Source organism: Crinia signifera, chromosome 4, assembly GCF_055691185.1.
Source record: "Crinia signifera chromosome 4, ASM5569118v1, whole genome shotgun sequence".
NCBI classification, from domain to species: Eukaryota; Metazoa; Chordata; class Amphibia; order Anura; family Myobatrachidae; genus Crinia; species Crinia signifera.
This window is the reverse complement of record NC_139220.1, coordinates 128620219-128641981: the sequence shown is the minus strand read 5'-3', so window position 1 is coordinate 128641981 and position 21763 is coordinate 128620219. Positions and strand designations below refer to the sequence as shown.

At 44.8% G+C, this 21763-nt stretch overlaps 1 protein-coding gene across 1 annotated transcript in view; it reads left to right on the top strand.

Annotated features, from left to right (window-relative positions):
- Nucleotides 1-21763, top strand: part of USP44 (ubiquitin specific peptidase 44) — a 45734-nt gene that overhangs the window by 5612 nt on the left and 18359 nt on the right. The window lies entirely within an intron of this gene.

Genomic DNA, 21763 nt, shown 5'->3' with positions numbered 1-21763 from the left:
TGGTTTAAACCATTTTTATTTTTGCATTAACGTTTTAATAAAAGAAAAAATGTAATTCTATTTGTTAGAATAATACTGTGAAACATTGCTATACAGTATGTTAGACACCTTGGTCTTGTTTGAATGCTTACTAGCAACCATTTACTATCTTAATAGGAGTTCTATTGAAGATGTGATGTTGCCCATAGCAATAAATCAGAGTCTATCTATTATCTTCTAGAAGCTTAAAGAAATAGAATCTGATTGGTTGCTATGGCAATATTCCATCTGCAATAGAACTCCTAAATTAGTAAATTTACCCCTAACAATTCAAAGTTATTCGGCTTTGATATGATTTATTTGAAATCTTTAAAAAAAAAACAAATTTTAGACTAAACTTAATTAAAACATGCAATAGTAACTTTCAGAGAAACGCACAAACGCACGTGGATACGTCACTGGCATTAAACATTTTGAAGGAAAACTCTGGTTTAGATGCCTTTTTCAGTTCCCTGTCTGTTTTGAAGTTTTGAATGAACTAAACCAAAAGAAGAAAACATTCTTTCTACACTAGCTGAAGATGATTCAGCAGTCAGAAGTTGTTCAATAATGGGATATTCATTAGGATTAACGAATGTTGGAGTAGAAGCTTGATGCTAGGCAGACTTAGCACCTCTCTTCTCTGAATCACCTCCCTATATCTCTAGTGTGGTTGTGTGATTTACTGCATTGGATTCAGTATTAAATCCCGGCGTTCAAAATCCCGACCGCCGAAATCCCGACAAGGGGGGAGACGTGGATCTCCCCCCCTTGCGGGCTCGCTGCGCTCGCCACACTAATTTATTCTCCCTCCGAGGGTGTCGTGGACACCCACGGAGGGAGAAAGTGTCGAGATTTCGGCGGGATGCAGGCCTGTGTGAATGGTACTTACCCGGTATGGTACTTACCTGGTATCCTGTCGCTCTCCGCCGCTGGGGAAGTTACCGTGTCTGCCTCCGGGGAGATGGATGTAGACTTGCGCAGGGAGACAACGTCATGGTCACGATGCTACTGGGCTGCTGCTGGGTGTGGGAGTCAGTGTGAAGCACTGCTACCGGGGCTGGGAATCAGTGTGAGCCGCTGCTACTGGCTGGCTGAAGGCACAGGGAGCAGAAAGAGGACCCCTAGCGCAGTCTGTATGACTGAGGTAGGCAACCTATGGCTTCTTACCCATAGAGGGACTACAAGTCCCATTGCTCCGTGATATCCACAGTCTTCCCTTTCACACCAGAAAATACAGGGACTAGGCTGGTGTGAAAGGGGCTAACTCGGGAATGTCCCTGCATGATCCAGGGACCATATTCCCGGGTAAATCCCTGAATTTTCTGGTGTGAAAGGGGTATTATGTAAAGACCACAGGCAACAATAATGTGGAATAACACCAGGGATTCCCTTACAACAGGCTTTGTTTTAAGATGTCACGGTAAGGCGGTAGTCACGACATATAAAAAACAACAGAGTGGTTGTAAAAAAAAAAAAAAAAATTGGTTTAAACCAGCCAACCCTGATTCCATTACAGGTTATTTATGTTCTTGGTTCACCAGATCCTTGTCTGTCATCACTATCTGTTATGTGAGCTCATTTACTTCTTCCCCCTTAGTGGCATCTTGTTAATGTGTTGAGACATGTTATTTATCAGTAGTGTTAACAATGTAGAGAGAAGTCAAGTGGATACTATTTAATGCATTTGGACAATGCATACAGATTGTGTGATTAGGTAATCCGTAACAGAATAAATGTCCTTAGTTTCTTCAGTATAGACCAGTGGGGCATACACACGGGGCGATGTAAGCCCTATTTCTAATACCCCTTTTACACCGCCGAAAAATCCGTGTCAGACCAGGATCTGCGGTGGTGTAAATGGGGTCAAGACATGTCCATTTACACAGGTTCCCTACCCAGGTCCTGACCTGGGTAGAACACGGGTAGGACCCGTGTAGAGGCCGGTGTACATGGTCCTGCTGCGGGTTGAGGCACCAGCAGTGGGGTCCAGGCAGGGCTGGGGAAGCTGTCCCCCGCTGCTGCGGGAGGAGGGGGTGTCTGCGGCTGCTGAGGGGGGGAGCTGTCAGGCTGCTAAGGGGGGAGACGGAGGGGATGCTGGCCATGGCTGCTGCTGTAACTCCCCCCTGCAGCCATGGGGTTGTGATGGGCAGTCAGTGGCGGGGTCCCTGCGGCGGATGGGAACTAGTAGCGCTTCCCATGCGCCGCAGGGACCCGCTGTCTATCAGGCTTAGGTCACAGGGCCTATAAGCATAGGCAAAACCCTGCACAGCACAGATTGCTCAGCACACATCGCAGGTGCATCACACTGTGTCCAGCACAGGGCTGCAGTTGCCCTGCACAGGGCTTTAAGTATCATATTTACTTAATACCCTGTTCTCACTGCAACCAAATTCCCTGGTCTAGCATGTAGACCCCGGAATTTTCCTGTTAACACAGGATTTTTGGCAGTGTGAACGGGTCGCATATCCGGATTTCATACACAGGTAAAACCCTTCTTTTTACCCGTGTCTGAGATCAGGATATGCAGACACGGGTTGACCCGTTCACACTGCCGAAAAACCAGTGTTTAAAGGCAAATTTCCGGGTAGAACTTCTTCACCCGGGAATTTGCCTTGCAGTGAGAACGGAGGTCCAGCGCGTCAGTCCCCGGCATTTTAATTCCAGGTAAAAACCGTGTCTTTCTCACTCGCAGTGAGAACACGGCATTAGTAAATCCTACGATTGCTGGGCATAATAGTCATGTCAGGCTTCCAGACTGTATAAACTATTCCCTGTATGTAAATTTTTGGTTCCTGCTTTTATTCCGTAGCTGGCCTAACACATGCAGTACTTTGTGCCCATACGTTGCTAGCAGGCATGGAACATATATATTTATATAATATATATTTTTCATAAGCCCGGTGAGTGCCGCCTCCTTCTTTCTCTACACCTCGGGTGGATATAAGGAATCGAGACTATATGTAATATATGTATTATCCTTTCTAATTCATGAAAAGCTCAGAGGAGCTTTTTCCTTTGGGACACAGTGGTCACTGGAAAGAACCTTTTCACATGCAGTGAAGCGTAAAATCAAATTCTACCAAGGGCACGCTGAATTTAATGCAAGTGTTGTGAACAGAGAACTAGCGATCTCTCCTGCGTGTCGTTGTGGCATGTTATTGAAGTCATTCTGGAGGGATTCTTTGTGCTGCTCTTTTCATTTTTTAATCTTTAAACCAGGCCATAGTCTCCCAGGCTAGTGTGACACTCAAAAGCACTTAATCAGAATCAACTTTATTGGGCATGTATACTTGCATATACTAGGAATATGACTTGGATTGCTGTGCAACAGGCAATTTGGTACAATTAAACAGTGACACATATACCAACACATACAGGTATAAGCTAGAAATACCCTGGGGGATATAGACGCAGGGGGCACATACCTGCTGAGTTGCACAGCGCCTAGGTAGCCATCAGCGGCGCCACTGGTCGTTGCAGGAGCCAGGCAGGTAACAATATAAGCAGGGACAGTACAGTTATCACACAGGGAACACCTACCCGCCAAGCTGCACAGTGCCTAGGCAGCCATCAGCGGCGCCACTGGTCGTTGCAGGAGCCAGGCAGGTAACAATATAAGCAGGGACAGTACAGTTATCACACAGGGAACACCTACCCGCCAAGCTGCACAGTGCCTAGGTAGCCATCAGTGGCGCCACTGGTCGCCGCAACAGCAGGCAGGAAACAATACAGCAGGGACAGTACAGTTATAACACAGGGAACACATACCCGCCAAGCAGCACAGCGCCTAGGCAGCCATCAGCAGCGCCACTGGTCGCCGCAACAGCCAGGCAGGCAACAATACAGCAGGGACAGTACAGTTATAACACAGGGAACACATACCCGCCAAGCTGCACAGCACCTAGGCAGCCATCAGAGGCGCCACTGGTCGTTGTAGCAGCTAGGTAGGTAATAATATAAGCAGGGACAGTACAGTTATCACACAGGTCGACATGGGTTTTGTCACTGTTTTTTTACCTGAATGTCGACATGGACACTGAAGTCAGCCGCAACCGCTCGCTTTGCTCACAATGCTTCGGGCACGCTGCGCTCGCAATGCTTCGGGCAGGGTGTCTCGCTGCACTCGGCACCCTATTTTATTCTCCCACCACTTCCTGTTGGCACATGTCGGCTCAAAAAACAGTGAAAAAAACCATGTCGACCTCGCGACCTATTGACATAACCCATGTCGACGTAACGCTATGTCGACCTAAAACCATGTAGACCTTGTCCCCTGTCAACCTAGACACCTGTCAACCTTTAACCATGTCGACCTAGAACCCTGTCGACCTTCCTGCATGTTGACCCAACGGTGTAGACCTATTGACTGTCGACGTAAGTGTGGTCGATAATACGATCGTATCCCCTAGGGGGCAGGTTAGGCTACAAGATGGAGGGGGTTCATTTTGGGTGGCAGGGCATGTTGGTTAGGCAATAGCGTAGAGGGGTGTAAGCATACATCTATTAGGATGCTGGCGATGATATCCTGACCACCGGCATCCCCACCGCTGATCATTCGTATATTTCTAGTTCAGCATACAGCATGGGTAGCCTTCACTTGTGGCTCAAAGCTTTGTGCAATGCTATATATTATTCTATGATATAAAAAAGATTAAAATACTGAATGCAATACACAGATATAAGGGGTTATTCTGGTTGATTCACAAGGCTCCTTGAGAATCAACTAGAAAAACACCAAACCCCTTGTGAATGGTGGCCTGGCCGCCACCCATTCGAAGCGTGTGCTCGCACACACTGGCTGCGAATGGATGTTTAACACAAACATCCATATGCAGCCTGCAGACCATCGAATCATGTGTAAGGCACACGCACATCTAAGGCTGCGCAGAGCAACCCCAGATGTGCGTGCACATTCTGAAGGAAGTAGGCGGGCAGCTGACATCCGAATGTCAGCTACCCACCCCTGGCGCCAAAGTCACCGGGCAATTTCCATGGCAACACCCAGCATTTTCATGGAAACGCCCATGAAATGCTGGGCATTCCCATGGTGGAGTCTGCCCACACCATCGGCCGCAATGTTGGGTGTGTGCACCCGGGACGCATGCACAAGTGCAGAAATGCCCATTTCAAAAACATTGCCCTCGCATGCGAATTATTTTGGTTTTGAATACTACTTTGTCACTTGGCAGCAGATTTATTTGCTAGAACGGGCCTTTTGACTGCCCAGTTTGAAGTGGTGCGTGTGAAAACATGCAGGATTTAAGAACTTCCTTTATGACCATTGAAACCTTCTCAGCTTGTAGTAACATTTACAAACTATTAGAAATATGTGGTTTCTGTCAATGAATCATTTTCCCGCTGTTCATGGATATGTTCTTATGTCACCGTTTAACTTCATTGTTGCAGAAGGCTAGTGGTTAGTATAGTCCAGGACTATGCAACCTGTGGCACTCCAGCCTCTGTGGAACTACATATCCCAGCATTATCTGCCACAGTTTTGCTGATGGAATATACTAAAACTGTGTCCAAGTATTCTGATGTAGTTTGGTAAAAGTTTCCATCCCCTGGTATACTCAAAAGCACTTCTTAACCCCCCCCCCAAAAAAAAAATAATAATAATAAGTGAGCATTCCCATAACATGGCCTGTCCAGTCTTCTCCCTGTCTCCTATGCACCTCGCTTTAGTTTGTCACAGTCTTCTAAGTTGTGTACATTGTCTGATTTATCACCCACTGAGCCCTTTGCTATGTGTGTATTCTGCAATGAATTTATTCCTTCCTTTTTGCTTTAAGGAAATTGATGGGAAAAGTATGGTTTGGTATATTGGGCCTTATTCTAGTTCACTCTTTCTGACAAAATCCTTCTTAGATGGACAAAGGCATGTGCACTGCAGGTGGGGCAGATGTAAAATGTGCAGAGAGAATTCGATTTGGGTGAGTTATTTTGTTTCTGTGCAGGGAAAATACTGACTGCTTTATTTTTACACTGCAATATAGATCTCACCAAATCTAATTCTCTCTGCACAAGTTACATCTTCCCCACCTGCAGTGCACATGGTTTTGTCCATCTAAGAAGGATTTTGTCAGAAAGAGTGATCTAGAATAAGGCCCTGTATGTTTAGTCTCCCTGCTTTATACTGTCTCACCTTCTGCATTAGAGGCCAGCTATATGAATGACCAGGGCAGGCCATATTTAGGGCACCTGACTGGTTCCTTGCATTTAGTCCTTACAGACATAGGGCCTGACTCTGATTCAAACTGTGCACAGATTTAAACAGTGACGTTTTGCATACAGCAAATGCACAAATGTAGTACTGACTCTAGTACGCTGCACCTAATTCGGGCAAACTTTTATTTGTGAGGCTTCACTAAAGTGTGCATTATATGTGATGCTTCGCTAAAGTATAATGCATTGGACACAGGCCGTTCTCAGCGGGTGCCAGATGGCCTCCCAACAGTTGGGATTCCGACGGTCATTATAATGACGTGCGAATCCCAACTGTTAAAACCATTGTCAGGATCCCACTCTCATGGGGGGTCCACAAACCCCATAGAGGGAGAATACAATAGGTGTGAGTGCAGTGAGCCACCAAGCCCGCAGCGTGGTGAGCCTGAAAGGGGCTTTGTTGTGCAAGCCCCGCTGTCTGTCCCGGCAGTCGGGAATTCCACCATCAGACTAATGACTATCAGAATCCCTACTGTTGGCGCACTATACCACACCCGTTCAACATTTCATGTGTTTTAAGCCCCATACACACCCCACAACCCGCACCAAGGCCAATATAGTATACTATAGTGGCCAGAGGCGGGGAATTGAATGTAGACCGTGAACGATATTGGTAAACGATATTGTTCAGTGACGTCACCGGGACCCGCTTCACATGCAGGTATATAGCCAAATTGACCTGCATTGTCACGCCAAGAGGTGGGGGGTCGTTAATGGTATTGAGCATACACACTAGAGGATATTTAAAAATGTATCACTCAGAATTCTTTTGGGTGATATCTTTTAAAATATCCTCTAGTGTGTATAGGGCAGATGTATTAACCCTTTGCAGTCCAAATTTTTTTTTTTTTGCGATTCAAATAGTCTGTTTTAAATGTTTAAATTAATTGTCATTTTTTGGGGGGGTAAAAAAATGGTCTGCATTGATCATTGAACGATGTTAATGTTCTTATTTTAAAGTGGCTCACTATTGGATCTACTACTTGCGCTAGGGCTGTTGAACCTGAAAGGGTAAAGATCTAATTAATTTTTAAGCCATTATTTGCTGCACATTGCAAGGTATGACCCTGTTATTCATAATTCCAAAATGTCTCAGTGGCGTGCACATTATCAATTCTCCAATTGCTGTCTCTTCCCTTTTGACCCTTGCTCTTAAGATTTGGCTACATTTGTGCAGGCTTCTAGTATAGACCAGTAACTATAATGCCTAATATTTCCCTGAATCCAATTAGAAAACCCTGTCATACCTTTGCGCATACTGTTTCTATGTGATTCACCAGGACACATCCCACACCCACAAGGAGGAGTGCATGCAGCCCACACACGGAATGAAACCTGCTTTCATTTAGCAGGTGTAAGAAGATGTAAGGGTGTATAATACAGCAGTACAGGCAGTGACACTGCTTACCTGCTTCTCTCAATAGAACTGTTTCTAATTTCATCAGGCTAGGCGAGGAAAATTGCCTAATTTGCATAGACATTAACTCTGCATTCTAGTCCTTGGTTCTGTGAATATATAATTAGGTTAGTTTGTCCTAATTTACATATTGTTTGTTACTGTGGTATAAGAAGGGGTAAAATTAACCCATAAAGATTATACAGGATTTCTTCAACTACAGGAAGGTCAACATGCATTGGGTCGACCACTGAAAGTCGACAGGCCTTAGGTCAACACATAAAAAGTTGACATTGCTTTATGTCGACTGGGTCATTAGATCGGCACACGCATTTGCTTGACGTTGGTGAGGTCGACAGTCAAAAGGTTAACATGGGGTTTTCACTTTTCTTGTCCGGAATGTCAACACAGTCAACATGGACACTGCATCAGCGCACCGTGTCCCCTCGCATGGCTTGATGCGCTCGCCATGCTTTGGGCATGCTTCTATTCTCCCTCTAACCCTTGGGGATGGTAGGGCATGAAAAACCAATGTTGTCCTTTTGACTATCGACCTTTCCAATGTCGACCGAATGACCCTGACGACATAAAGCAATGTTGACCTTTTTCATGTGTCAACATAATGTATGTCGACCTAGTGACCATATACCCATGTCATTGGCATATAGAGCAATTTTCACTTCTCAGCCTCAGACCACAAACCAGATATTGCTGGGGAGGCCATGATTGCACAAGCCAATGGCGCAATGACTAATAAGGACAGCAGACATCACTGTCTAGTGCCCCCACCATGGCTGACTGATTTGAACCAAATGTTTTTTTGGGTACTCTTTACCTAGAACGGCGCCCATCGCGACCATCGAATGCAATAAAAAACGGGTGCGATGGCCGCGATTTCCCATAGGGATCAATGTTAAAAGTGAGATTGGACGCGATTTTAGTGTTCAATGCCTCAATGCCCGCGATTTTTACATAGGAAACAATGTTAAATGGGCCACAGAGCCCTAATAGTGCCCTTGAACTGTGAAATGGCCCCCACAATTGTTAACGCCACCCCACGATCAACGTCAACCCGAAGCGTGGCGAGCCCGCGAGGGGCGGCGGTACGCGTCCTCCGACCTTTTCATACCCCCACTATCCACGTCGGCGTGGAGTTGAGAATAGAATAGTGTGGCGAGCGCAGCGAGCCACCGAGCCCGAAGCGTGGCGAGCGGACGCGGATACCTTCACAGTTATACGCGTCCCCTCGCGGGCTTCCCAGGTGTCCATGGCGACGCGGACACCTGTGTAGCCCGCGAAGGGACGCGTTTACCTGTGAAGGTATCCGCGTCCCCTCACGGAGCTCGCTGCGCTCGCCACGCTTCGGGCTCGGTGGCTCGCTGCGCTCGCCACACTATTCTATTCTCAACTCCACGCCGACATGGATAGTGGGGGAATGAACAGGTCGGAGGACGCGTACCGCCGCCCCTCGCGGGCTCGCTGCGCTCGCCACGCTTCGGGTTGACGTTGATCGTGGGGTGGCGTTAACAATTGTGGGGGCCATTTCACAGTTCAAGGGCACTATTAGGGCTCTGTGGCCCATTTAACATTGTTTCCTATGGCCAAATCGCGGGCATTGAGGCATTTAACAGTAAAATCGCGTCCAATCACAGTTTTAACATTGATCCCTATGGGAAAATCGCGGGCATCGCGTCGCACCCGTTTTTTATGTACCCGCGATGCCCGCGATTTTTTACCCCCGACTGGCATCGCGGGCGCCGTTCTAGGTAAAGAGTACCTTTTTTTGTTTTTATATTATGCTGTTCTAAGCGATTTGGACTACATCTTCAGAATTGCTTAGAAGGTTTTCCTGAATCCCCCCTGTGTATACACAGCAGGCGATAGCGATGCGCGGCCCCGGAGAGTCGCTATTGCCCCGCCGAATAGACACTGCAGACGAGAATATTGTGAGTATGTGTCTGTTCAGCTGTACACGTGGGCTGCTGCTGGGGATGGCCGCAAAATCATTTAGTCAAAATTGCCCAGCTGCAGCCTGTGTGTACATCGCTTATAGGGGCGCACACACAGTTGCACTGGCTTTCCTGCTAGATAGATCGCATGGCTTTGCTTATAAACAATAGGCAAAACCCCACTCTGCGCGCTCGCTCAGCACACAGCATTGCCAGGGGCAAAGTGAGTGTACTGAGTTGTGAGCTTTGTGAATGTACTTAAACCTGTCACTCAGCGCGAAGGACTGGACATTGAAGCTTCACCCAAGCTCTATAATAATAGCCCTATTTCCTCAAAATACAGTTAAACTACGTCAGGCCCATAAGAATGAGAAAAGCAAACCGCATCAATTTAACATCAAGTATTTAAAAATAGCAAACAATCCAATATTTTTAATAACCGTTTTTAACAACAATGGTATCTAGTTCTTCAATGAACACAGACTTTAGTTACCATAACCTAAGAGAAAAAAAAAAAAAATATATATATATATATATATATATATATATATATATATATATATATGATATATTCCTAGTTACAGGTTTGAGATAAGGGTATGGTATAGGTCGACAGCAGAAGGTCAATGTGCACAAGGTGGACATTGAAAAAAGATTGACATAAGCAAAAGGTTGACATGGAAATGGTCAACATGAGTTTTTCACATTCTTTTGTGCCAGTGTTAACACCTGAGAAGGTGGACCCGCAATTAGTATACTGCGTTTGCTCACTATGCTTCAGACCAGGTGCATCACTCTGCTACCACTCTTATTTTAACAACCAATGCTCTATGGTTGTGAACAGTAAAGTATGAAAAAAGCCCCAAAAATGTGAAAAACTCATGTAGAAAAACTTTCTTGTGTCAGCTTTTTGTGCATGTCGACCTATTGACTGGCAACCCAGACATTGACTGTTGGCTATCTGGATACCTTGGAATAATGTGAAAGCAACTAAATCTATTGCAACATAACTAGACGTGAAGAAAGCTTTAAAGACAATCCTTTAATCACCCTGTATACAAAGGGCATGCCCATTGGAGAACCCTCTCTTGATGGTCATTTTCATGCTCTACTCTGTTCTTAAATGGTGCATCTCTTTACTCTTCCTCTCTGTGTCTGGATGTGCTGAAGCAGTGATGGTATGAAAGTCACTGCTCTGGAGGTCTGTGCCTTGCCGCAATGGTTTGCTACAGAGCACATGACTGGTGGCCTGCTGATTTATGTTTGCAGGGCTTCGCCCACACAGCAGCCGCTTTATGACCTGTGACTGATGGCGCTGTAGTGATAGTGATTATTACATCACCTGCTACCTCATCTCAGTATAGCACGGAGGAGAGATGCAGGGGGCGGCAGTACACTGATGCAATGGCAGAGTTTAGGCAGCAGATTGCAGTGTGCTGGCTGACACCATGCATATAGTCCACGCAGTACTGGGTGAGACTGGTGCCGCAGAGACATCCCTGAGAGAGATGCACTCACTTACATTTGCTGGGGAGAGAAAATAGTAATGTGACAAGCACACAGATACCACCCAAATCTATACCCCTGCCCCAGGGAGCATGAGGGTCTTTTCTTTAGAAACCACAACACAGCCTGGAATGTTACCAGAGGGGCCCCGGCTGGATAAGGCTGGACTAATGGCCCCCATACACTATGTGACTTCTCAGCCAGAGAAGTCGCATCCAATCCCCCCTTGAGCTGCAGGATCTTCATGCAATGTATCACATGTGATCCCCTTACTTTTGTAACATTGAGTAGAGGGAGCTCTAAAATGATACGGTCTATCCATATTCAGGGGCGCCTACAGGTCGGCCAGGCCCTGATAAAATAGAGGGGTGTGGCCTCCAGGAGTAGGCCATGCCCCAGTGAAAATACAAATTAATGAGGGAATGAGAGGACAGGCTGCCGCTGCAGCTGCCTCTCTCCCCAGCTCAGCACATGGCACTTAGCAGGGTAGAGAGGCTGTGCTGTGGCGGCAGCCTGTCACCTCTCTTCACCGTCTGGCTAGCTTCAATGGCGGAGGGTGGGCGGGACCAGGGGCCCTCCAGCAAACCCGGGCCTGGGTAAAGAGTACACGCTACCCATGCCCCCCACTCCCCGTGGGGCCATTGTCCATATTCTACTGGTTTCCTTGTTTCCAAACAATTGCAGTAGAGCGGTCAGTGATGTATCTAGAAAGTTAGTGGTTCACATGCAAATATCTGTCATCTAGATTTGACAGAGCAAATAATTATTGCCATCGCTTTTTTAAAGGTGCAGTTTTCTTAGAATGGTGCCTCTCCCTCTTCTGACATAAGCTGCTAGTATCTGATTTATCTGCCCCCCCTTCCCTATGTTGGTATGTGCAGCATTTTGCATTCCATCATCAGAGGTGTCCGTTTGCCTTCAAGCCACTTCTGTAATCTGCTTGGAAAGCAACAGCCTGTGTCAAATAAAAGTGCTAGGCTTCACTCTGATGCTTTACTTCATCCGGTTTTAGCTTGGCCAGCTGAGCTTTTTGTTTTATCTTATATACTTGTTGGACCCAACATTCATATAGCTCTATGCTTTGTAAGACTGTAAAGACCAACTGCTCTATCTGCAATCCTTTTATAAAAGGTAGAACAGAGAAATCTCTGTGTTATACACACACTGACAGAACGCTCCTGTGTAACGTATGGGAGCGTTCTCCCACGCCTCGGTGTTTACAGCAAGTTCATGCACCTATTGATTTTGTGTCTTTCTAGATTAGACCAGGTGGCTCTCTTTGCAGATTATCTTCACATCAACACTTAGCACAGAGGCAGAAAACCCAGGGGCTGAACGTAAAGCTGGCCATGCGTCACAACGATTTCAGTCCCGAATGCACAATGTCGCCGGGTCGTGCAATGCATTGTGTGTGTTTTGAGTGCAAATCATGAGGTGTTTTGGGACGATGTGTGGACAGTATACGGTCATTAGGTGGATATGGCTAAGGTTAACAGGGTTGGAAGGTCGACACAAGCATTATATCGACAATGAAAAGGTTGACATGATTTTTGCTTGTTTTTTTGAGGCGACAGGTGGTATTTCATGCCATACCATCCACTGAGGTGTGGAGGGAGCATAGAAGGTACTTGTGTATTATTACAGCACCAGTTAAGTAGTTTACGTACTGTCCTATTCACTGGGATGTGCAGTTTCACGGCACCCCTGCCCGCGGATCGCATCGCTTGCCATTTGATGCAATGCGATTTAGCACACCCCCACTATCCACATTTAGCACACCCCCACTATCCACGTCACCCGGAAGCGTGGTGAGCAGATGCTGTATGCGTCCTCCCAACCTGTTCATTCCTCCCGACCTGTTCAAACCCCCACTATCCACGTCGGCGTGGAGTTGATTTTATAAAGTGTGGCGAGCGCAGCAAGCCACCGAGCCCAAAGTGTGGCAAGCGCAGCGACGCGGAATATATTTCAAGTAATCTGCGTCCCATCACTGCGCTCGCCACGTTTGGGCTAGTTTTCTGCGGCCCCTCGCAGGGTGCGCTGCACTCGCCACACTTTCTACAATCAACTCCACGCCGACGTGGATAGTGGGCGTATGAACAGGTCGGGAGGATGCGTACTGCGTCCCCTCGCGGGGCTCACTGCAGTCGCCATGCTTTGGGGTGACATGTATAGTGGGGGAGTGCTAAACGTGGATAGAGGGGGTGTAGTAAATCGCATGCGATTGCGTGCGATCTGCTTGCGATGTGATCCGCAGGTAGGGGGTGCCGTGGAACTGCACAAGTACTTTCGCATCTCATCGCATTGCACGCAAATCACATGCGATCGCATGTGATGCAATCCCAGTGAATAGGACAGTACGTAAACTACTTAACGGGCGCCGTGATAATACACAAGTACTGAATAGATTAATGTGTCGACAGGGTACATTTCAACTATGTCGACATGTAGAACAAAAACAGTGAAAACCTCATGTCAACTTTTTGACTGTCAACCTTGCCATTGTTGACCTAATGCTTGTGTTGCCCTTCCAACCCTGTCAAGCTTAACCATGTTGACCTATACCCTGTGTCGACCTAAGCCATGTCGACCTTCAGTGGTCTACCCAATGAATGTCGATTCTCAGATCTTTTGCTGCACGTAAGCTCTGAAGATGCTGTTAATGACCAGTATGCTGGGAATTGCAGATTTTACAAACAAACGCTGTGAAATTACACATACAGGTTCTAGAGTGTGTCTGGACAGCTTCCCTCGGATCTGATGCTGGGCGTTCTGATGTATGGCCAGCTTAAAGGCACGATTCTCTAAACGAAAAATACGGTAAAAACCCTGCTCAGCGGATTTTCGCTGTCGGGGTGCCATAGAAGCCTATGGGCTTCTTAACACCACCCCTGCACGGACCCCTGCCACCTCGCACGACCCCTCACCTGTGTCCGGGCAGCACATCGCTGTGCTGGCCAGACCTGTGACTTCTTCCAGTTGCAAGGAAGAGGAGGAGAGCCCACCCGCCGCATTAGCAGCTGGGTAAGGAAGGGAGGAGCTGCCGGGGACCTGCTGTGCAACGCCGGCCACAACGCAAAGGACAGCTATAAACACAAGAGCTTTCCTTTGCCATATTTATTGCATATGCGATAATTATGTCTGCGGTAGCCGGCGATGTGCAGGCGCGGATGTTAGAGAATCCCACCCTTTATTTGCAGGAGTTTATATAATAAAGTTCAAAAACTATCCTGACCAGCTGGGGGCGGCTTAACTTTTTGTCCATATCGACTTAGACACTGTTCACCTAGAGATCCACACCTGTGCACCACACATACTACATCCATTATATGTATGCCAATGCTGACAGGACAGATGTTTGTTTGTGGGAAATAAAAAAAGCAATTACAAGTGTGCGAAATTTTGGACAAAAAAGTGGTATTTCATACAGGCGTTCATGAGAAGAATTGTACTGTATTATCCACAGACAGAGATCTTCCCACACACTACTGTATTATCCACAGACAGAGATCTTCCCACACACTACTGTATTATCCACAGACAGAGATCTTCCCACACACTACACTTAAGTCCCCAAGCTCTGTTCCGTACTAATAGTAGCTAATGCGCATGAGTTAGCCTTTAACAGGATATTGAGGAGGCTTGGCCTCCATACAGACTTGCCAGCATTAGGTCTGGTGTTGTCACTACCTCCCCTTGCGTGAAGACTTGGATCCACACATTATTACTGGAAGCAGCACTGTTGTGAGCACAAAGGCACACTACATTCCTGGACTTGTCCGGAAATAAACCTTTGATAGAGAAAGGTTCATCCCCTTCTCTCTGCCATTACGCCAGGATCTTACACCTCGCTATCTCCCCTAATCTCTCATTTCATGACACCTAAACATACTCTACACGCAATATGAAATATGCATAACGCCACACATGGTCATAACTCATCATTCAGGGTAAGGCGAAATGCCCCTTCCCTAAACACCTTCGCTCACAGGGTCTGACTTGTGTATATAATGGGGTGTGGTATATTATCCCGACAGTCACATGTACTCTCTCAAACACAGAATAAGCTCTTAGCAACATGGTAAGCTCCCCTAGCTTGGCCATGATGGGGATCCTTCACAATTCCCTCATGGCCTCTAATTAATGACTAGACAGACAACCAATGTTTGAGTCCCTACTTTCAATGAAATGCTACTGAGAGTAATGATTATTGGTTTCTGTTTATTTTGTAGGAGATCTATACTATAAATGGATTATACTGTGCACAACTGTCCCCTCCAACTTTTTTGATTTGTGTCCCTTGTTTTATAATAATTTTTAGTACACCCACACAAAAAAAGTTCATTAATGGGTGTGGTATGAAAAGTCAACACGAATGTGAGCCCAATAGAAGAGAATGATGCCGTTGTCAAAATGACAAAACCTTTTTTTCTCTCCATATTTTAGCCTAATCTTAACACTAAAATGTACTGTTGACATTCTGGTGTCGACATAGCAACTGTTAACATTTTTTATATTTCAACCTTCTACCATGTTGACATATGTGAACATATCATATCATGTCAACATTCTGACTGTAAAAACATTCAGAACGTATCAACATCTGACTGGATACAAATGTAGCAAGAGAGTAGTATTCCGTTCCAAATCTATTTAATGCAGACCCTGAAATCCGGCCCTGCTTATAGGCGTCAGGACTGGGCAACCTATAGCGACCAAGCCACTATCCAGATGAACAGATTTGAACTTGGTTCTATTAAAGCAGAAAACCCAGAAAGCCACTTTTTTGGGGGGGTTTATAAGGTGTAATTTATATTTATAGAAAGAACAGTTCATAGTTTGAAGACTAGAACTTTGCCTCAAGAGACATGTGGAAAAAAGAAACAAAGTAAATGGGGAATATTTGATTGAAGGACCAGGATGTGAACTCATCCCTACCAAACTTAGATGGTATGCCAATTGAGACCAGGGGCATGTCCATATCACAGAGGTGGCTTTTCTGTCCCAGGGGCTTAAACGCTCTATGCTACTATTGATCCCTCCCTTACCCCCTGCCCCAGTCTTTATATGCTCATATCACTCTTTATATGCCCCTATACATGCCCCTATAATTCAGTAATGGGTCGTACCTCCAAACTTCCTGGCAGATTGGGGCAATGAATACCTGACTGTGACAGCAGGAGAGCCCTCAGAGACTGCCCTGCTGACAACAGGGTAATTGTTATGCATGGGCCATTTTATTGCAGTAAAACAGGGGGTGGGGTTTGTATGGGGGAAAAATCCTTCGGGGGCCATATGTAAAAATTTATCTTACAAATTGTCCTGCTGCAGCCGACCCACGCTCCGGCGGCTGCCGCTGAATAGGACTGACAGTCTCCGGCTGCTGTTGATTAAGAGGAATCTCGCGAGAACTACCGACCTCTCACGAGAAATCCCCTGTACTTGACTCCCGTCAAAGCCGTGGGGCGGGTGGGTGGTCCACTCAGACTGGCTACGGGGGCTGCATACGGCCCCCGGGCCTGAGGTTCCCCACCCCTGCAGTAAAAGTATCAATTGTCTTCAGGGGAATAAATTATGCGATATACTGCAACAAATGGAGGATTATCTAGGTTTTAGGGAAGCAAACGGTTATGAAAACTAAACTGCAGCAAATGGCGAGAATGTCTACAATACGTGGCGAACTATCCTAACCCGGAGACTAAAAGTGGTTTCCTGAAACCTCACCTTGAGGTAACCTCATCACATTACTGATCCACCTTCATAAACACCGTAGGCTATTATACCAGATTACCTTCTTTCTACTATGCAATAAGAACGGGCTGAAAAGCAATATGTGGCACTTTACTCTCATGTCTAATATGTCTTTATAAAAAAAAATTATATATAATTAAACTTCTACAATGTTTAACTGCACTGCACGTACCGGTGTAAAGCTATGAAAATAATTCTCATACTATATAAAGCAAAATGAAAGGACAACGATGTAAACAAACAAAACAGCACGTGTATGACTAGTTGAGGACATTTTAAAATAGTTTCCAGGGACACTGCTGCCAAGCTGAGCCATGTAATCTTGTGACTAGCGCTTACTATCTGGACGATCACAGAACACTATAAGCCCATCATGTGTTACTGAGCTTCATCATAATGCACAATCGTGTCATATAGCCTGATCAGGACAGTTAAGGAAACAGTTGCTGAACAGTCCAGCAGTCAAGTTCTTAACCACAAAATGTCTGCTTACTGTCTCCTCTCATGTTGTTGATCAGTTTAATTCCCTTTTTCAGATGCAGGAGACTTGTGGGAGAGGTCAATGTTTGGTAACAAACCAAGCTCAGGGTGTACTGCTTGTGGGAAACATTTGTGCACTCTGATAAAACTTGCCCATAGATCTACAAAGAAATATAGGGGGCATCATGGGTATGGAGTAAAGTAGCTGGAGCTACTTAGATGACTGTATCCTGCCTGACACTTCACTTGGGAGATAAAGGGTTCTATGTGCCAAGCATTGGAGAGAGACAAAGTACCAACCACCCAGCTCCGGTCATTTTCCACACAGCCTATAACATGGCAGTTAAGAGCTATTGGCTTTATGGACAAAACCATGTGCACTGCAGGGGGGCAGCTGTAAAATGTGCAGAGAGAATTAGATTTGTGTGAGTTATTTTGTTTCTGTGCAGGGTAAATACTGGCTGCTTTATTTTTACACTGCAAATAGATCTCACTTTGAAGTAAAACCCCGCCCAAATCTAATTCTCTCTGCACAAGTAACATCTGCCCCCTGCAGTGCCCATGGTTTTGTCCATCTAAAGGTGCGTACACACGTACAGATTTTCTGTTTGATCTATCTAGTGGGAACAAAAACCTGGAAATGTATGGGAGCAACTGACAATCAAAAAATTGTTCCCAAACACTTGAAAACAGACAGTGATCTGTCAGACAAATCGTTTAATTGTTCTGATATAACAAATTTATCAAAGCATAGATTTTTTTTCTGTTTTCCTGCATTTGGGTGGAAATTTTTGATTGTCATATGCTCCCATACATTTCCTGGTTTTTGTTCCCACCAGATAGATCAGACAAAAAATTTGTACGTGTGTACGCACCTTAAGAAGGATTTTGTCAGAAAGAGTGAACTAGACTAATGGGCCCCATACATCAGCAATCACAATTTATGGATTTTCAGATATTGGGATATTTTGGCCAGATAAATGGATTTTACAATCTATCCGACTTTGCCCACACATTACAGATTTCAGTGATCGGCAGATTTTTCCATCTAAAGATTGCATCTTCATATCTGGAAATTGCCCAATCGATTGTCATTTCAGCTGTTCATAATGTAAATAGATGAAGAAGACGAATTGGGAATGCCCACACATAAAATAGATCCGCAGATAATACCAGATTATTAAGCATGTTTAAAAATCTGATTAAGCAATCGATTGGCGATTGTGATTGGGATTGCCAAAAGGGGGAGCCCACACATCTAAAATTAATTGTGGCAATCATCTCCATATCTGAAAATTGTCACAATTAATTGCTGATGTATGGGGCCCATTAGGCCCATAGTCAGGGTAACTGCACCTCCCGTGTAAAGTCCTGTGCACAATGCTGTTACCACACCCAGAGAGCTTGTAACCAGCCTAAAGGCCTTAGTTAAAGCAGATTTCTGCTTGCCCACATAGACTTCTCACATACTGTATACAGTAAGCCTATACACCCCTTCTCACATATACATACCCAAACACAATATATACATTTCTCATATGGATGATGTACAGTAGATCTCTCAAGAACCAGTTTTGCTAAACTATCATTTTCATACATATATGTGTAGAAATAATAATTAAGAAAATTATTTTCATTTAGTATAAGTTCTACTTTATATTTGGACAAGAGGGCAAGGAAGATTAGAGAGCTGTTTCCACACATAACCAAAGCATCTGTACACACAAAGGGGGTATTCAAGCCGGGGTCACGACAGCTGTGACCCTGGCCTGTTTTCGTTTTGTTCGATTGCAGATCGCCAGGCGCGATTCAATGTCCCACTTCGCGATATGCACTAACATATGTGATAATTATGGTAAAGGACAGCTCTTGCGTTAAGAGCAGTCCTTTTGCGTTGTGGCCGGCGATGTGCAGAGGGTCCCGGCGGCTCCCCCCCTCCCTCCCTTACCTGGCTGGGTGCTGCTGCAGCGGGCTCTCTTCCTCCTCCCTACAACTTGAAGAGGATTTACAGTGCAGGGAGGAGGAGGTCACTGGTCCAGGCAGCACAGCACTGTGCTGCTGGGACACAGGTGAGGGGGGTCATTATCATATTGTGGGGCAGATGTATTAAGCCTGGCGAAGAGATAAACTTGAGATAAAGTGGAGATAAATTGAAAGGAGATAACGCACCAGCCAATCAGCTGTGTTTGAAACATGACAGTTGGAAGTTGATTGGCTGGTGTGTTATCTCTTTCCAATTTATCTCCACTTTATCTCAAGTTTATCTCTTCGCAAAGCTTAATACATCTGCCCCAGTGTATCAAATACCTGCATAACCCCAATAATGGGGTTTTTAACCGCATTTTTTGTTTAGTGAGTCCCGCCCAAAGCCTATAACAGCCAATCCGATGTCTACTTTCATTTTGTAAACTACAGGTCGAGTATCCCGTATCCGAATATCCGTTATCCGAATTATTCCGAAATACGGACATTCCAGAAAGTGAAAAAAAAATTTTTTTTTGCTAAAAACTCACTGGGGACATTTGTAACAGCACTACTGGGGACATGATATGTAACTGGCACTATATATGTGCAAGACAATGATTGCTTGGCATTCAAATTCAGTGCTGAGATAGTACACAAATTTTGTTTCACGTTTTGAAACCTTGTTTTTTGAACAATTAAAATATATTTGTGTGTATTTTATGTGGTAATAAAATATATTTGTGTGTATATTATGTGTTTATACAGCATAAATGCAAGATACTTCAAAATACATCATTGAAATATTAAAATATTCCGAAATACGGAATAATCCGTTATCCAAAATTCTCCTGGTCCCGAGCATTTTGGATAAGGGATACTCAACCTGTATTATAACAAAAATGACAGAATCTGGATTACAATGTAAAAGGTTACCTGGAAAGCTCTTCCTATTATAGGCAGTTTCTGGGGAGCATTTAATCAGTCAACCATTGTAGGAAATATTACATAGTCTACTAAATAACAAAAATAATCCACAGCTCTTCCCTGCAGCATAAAAAATAAGAGAATAACAACCCATGCAATGTTTTTTTAATCTAGCTTAATATAAAGTATATACTTCTGAACTAAACTTGCACGTTCCTCCTCTGATGCCAATGGGAATTGTCTTGCTAATTTCTTCTATTGGCTTTTATAATGAAAATATTGATTCTTTTGTGTCACGTTATTTGCTGTTTGAGGAAGAGGAGATTAGGGAAACATCCAGTAAGATTTGCTTTTCCCTGGTTGGGACTGTACTGTTTATGCAGTGGGGTCCCAGCAACAGCCAATCCAGCTTCAGCAAAGCCCTCTAGGCATTGTAATGCTCCCACTGTGTGAACGTGTCATACGCATGTGCACGGTGGACTTTCTACATGACATGAAAATAAAACTTGAAGAATCTAAAAGACAGATGTCATTAGACAGGATTCTTGGATAAAGTGTTTATGGCAGTGGTTCTCAAACGTTTCCCAGGTCATCCAGCAGGTGTACAGGTGTACGTATCCCTACTGACACATTTTAAAAGATCCACAGGTGGTGATAGTTACTTGTATGTCAGTTTGAGAACCTTTATATAACCTTTAATGTTAATGCAAACTTTTAAATGTCCTTTTATGTTCATTTGTTCCCTCATTCATGCATGTATTATTTACTTGTATATATTGCATACTAGCCAGTTTCAGGGAGATTATAGTTAATAGTAGAATTATGCACAGCGTCCCATTGAGGAGGCGTGTCATGCTCCCCCCAAAGGGCGTGTCTAGTTCCATATATGGAAAGATTATGAAAAGAGATTGTGCACGTGGCACCTAGAAGAATTGGTGTGCACTGATACATCTGAGAGGAATCTTGTAAAATGTCTTAAATCCAAATGTAGATGAGCCCCAAAGCAGTTAATAGGAGCTACTATACTGTAATGTAAATGTATCTATCTCTCATTCCTTTTTTTCCCTTTTTTCCCTTTTTTATCTAAAAAATGCAATAGTGTGATGTGGGCTAGGTGAAATGAGGGAGATTGCTAGACTAATGTGGGAGAGAGGGAGATTGTTCTTATTTCAAGGAGTCTCCTGCAGAATGCAGGAGGGTAGGAAACTATGATATATTGCATCAAAATTAAATGAACAGCCAGAATGTTAACTGTGATGTTATTGTAACTTCAGATTAGTGTAATGTTATATTTTTACAGTTCCCTTCTGTCATACCTGTATCACTGGAGATTCTTAACTTGACCTTCCACTGCCCTGGATTCTATATTGTAGTAAATCTGGCATGGACACATTGTCCTGACACATTATGTGATCTCCCATACAGTATGTACCATATGGGAGGCATGTGTTTCTACGGCGGCTGGACAGCGAGCAGTTTTGTGCGATTTCGGGCAAAAAACAGCCTTAGAAGGGTGTGAGACTGAGTGCCGTTGGCAATGTTTAAA